Here is a 2,223-nt window from a genome sequence, read left to right as displayed (position 1 = left end):
CCGTGCGAGGACTTATTTTTTGCGTAACGAACTGTATTTTCCATCAGTACCATTTTTAGGTACATGCGACTTTTTGATCTCTTTTTATTCCATTTTTTGGGAGGTGAAGTGACCAAACAATTGTGATTGTGGTACGGTTTATTAATATTTTTTTTTACGGCGTTCACCGCGCGGGATAAATAACAAAATAATTTTGTAGTTCAGGCCGTTACGGACGCGGCGATACCAATTATGTATAGTTTATTTGTTTGTTTATATATTTAAATTAATTATAAATGACTGATAAGGGAAAAAGTGGGACTTTTACTTTTATTACTTTTAAAACTTTTATTTTACACATCTTTTTTTAACTTTTTTTTTACTTTATTACTTTGTCCCACTAGGGGACTTGAGGGCAGGAGGCCCTGATCGCTATTCTAATACACTGCACTACATGCGTAGTGCAGTGTATTAGAACTGTCAGCTACTCACTGACAGCAAGCATAGTGGGTCCTGACGTTGTCAGGACCCACTAGGCTTCCGTCTATGGCATAGCCGGACGCCATTGTTTGGTGTCCGGTTGCCATAGTCACCATCGCCGGCCGCTATCGCGTAGCAGGCCGGCGATGGCAGCTTAACCCCTAAAAAGCCGCGATCTCTATAGAACGCGGCTTTTAAGGGGTTAATCAGCGGGGACACAGGGATCGGTCCCCGCTGTAGGAGCTGTGACAGCTGCTGAACAAGACAGCAGCGTCACAGCTCCTGTATGTGTCGGGAGGACGGCCGAAACGGCCGTTACTCCCGAGACGTACTATTACGGCATGGAGCGCGAACGATACAGCTGCCATGACGTAATAGTACGTCAAGGAGCGGGAAGGGGTTAAGCATTTCGACATTATTACCACATAAAGTTAAATATGTCAGATTTGAAAAATGGGCTCTGAGCCCTAAGTCCCGAACTAGGCTGCGTCCTTAAGTGGTTAAGCAACTATCAAATATATCAATGTTTTACATCTCCTAGCACTCTTTGTCCTAAAGTATATAATCCAGTACATATGGCGGCACGTTCCATACACTCTGTATTGTGTAAGTTGCAGCCGCGCACATAACAATTACCAGTCACACTTATGGATTGATGTTAATGATTTATTTAAGGTTTTTGTGGATCAAAATATATAATGGTAAAGATGACGGTAATACAAGATCCAGCAAAAACTACGGAATATGTCACAGTATATACTGTAGTATCAGTTAGGGGTGGAAAATCTGGATTCGACAGACACAAGAAGAGATGACATATTGTCCTGTTCTGAACCTGGTCTTCTGGGTGATATTGATGCCCTGGTGACCACATTGATGTCTCTTCTGTGACAGATGTTGTAGAAATGTTAAGTCTCGCCATTGGAATTCTTGTAAGATGGCGGATTCTGCCCTTGGTTGTTATTAGTGTTGATGTTCTGTTGATATCTGCTGACTTGTTCTGGGGGGAGAAGCACACAACCCTATTAAATATTGATCATTCAGGCTGCTTGATAAATATAGAGAGGGGACACATCCAGAGGAACTTACCTTTCTATCAGCATTGATGGTGGCTCCTCCGGTGACAGGGAGCGCTATTCTCGCCAGATGTACTGCGGAATTGATGTTTATGCTGCAAGACAAATATTTGCTATTAATGTTCTATAATGTGTGTTTCTTAGCAGACACAAAATCTAGAAGACTTTTTAAGGTGATTTGAGGTAAATAAATTTCTTAATTGATCCTTGGCGTCACACTACAAACCTTGAAGATGGTTGATGCAAGCAGTGGGTCTGACCTAGAGCTGTGCTCGGTATTGGTTCAGAGTGCACAAGACCTATAGGAGGTGCACGAATAGGGTCCCAACCCAATCGTATGTAGAGAAGTATTCGGCACACAGAGAAATATGATTCAAAACTTCTTTTGTTTTATTTGTATTGTATTCAAATGCCATGGGCGGAGTGCAACGTTTCGGTCCTAGAAGACCTTCGTCAGGCACTGGAACCCTGTTGGCGTGGATGTATCCTGCTGATGAGCACTGCTGTTCATATCGCGGCTTACCGCGCCAAAAACGAGCGGTAAGCCGCGATATGAACAGCAGTGCTCATCAGCAGGATACATCCACGCCAACAGGGTTCCAGTGCCTGACGAAGGTCTTCTAGGACCGAAACGTTGCACTCCGCCCATGGCATTTGAATACAATACAAATAAAACGAAAGAAGTTTT

The 2,223-nt window shown here is 43.1% G+C and overlaps 1 long non-coding RNA gene across 1 annotated transcript; it reads right to left on the bottom strand.

Moving 5' to 3' along the window:
* Nucleotides 1-1,111: 1,111 nt before the first annotated feature.
* On the bottom strand, nucleotides 1,112-1,884 carry LOC142741296 (uncharacterized). The gene is made up of 2 exons (XR_012881069.1): nucleotides 1,549-1,884; nucleotides 1,112-1,459 (listed from the first exon to the last, which is right to left on the bottom strand). It is a non-coding gene; the product is annotated as an uncharacterized LOC142741296 (long non-coding RNA).
* Between the last annotated feature and the right edge of the window lie 339 nt (nucleotides 1,885-2,223).

This window comes from Rhinoderma darwinii, chromosome 2, assembly GCF_050947455.1.
Source record: "Rhinoderma darwinii isolate aRhiDar2 chromosome 2, aRhiDar2.hap1, whole genome shotgun sequence".
Taxonomy (NCBI): Eukaryota; Metazoa; Chordata; class Amphibia; order Anura; family Rhinodermatidae; genus Rhinoderma; species Rhinoderma darwinii.
The sequence above is the reverse complement of the archived record's forward strand: the minus strand, read 5'-3'. Positions and strand labels throughout refer to the sequence as shown.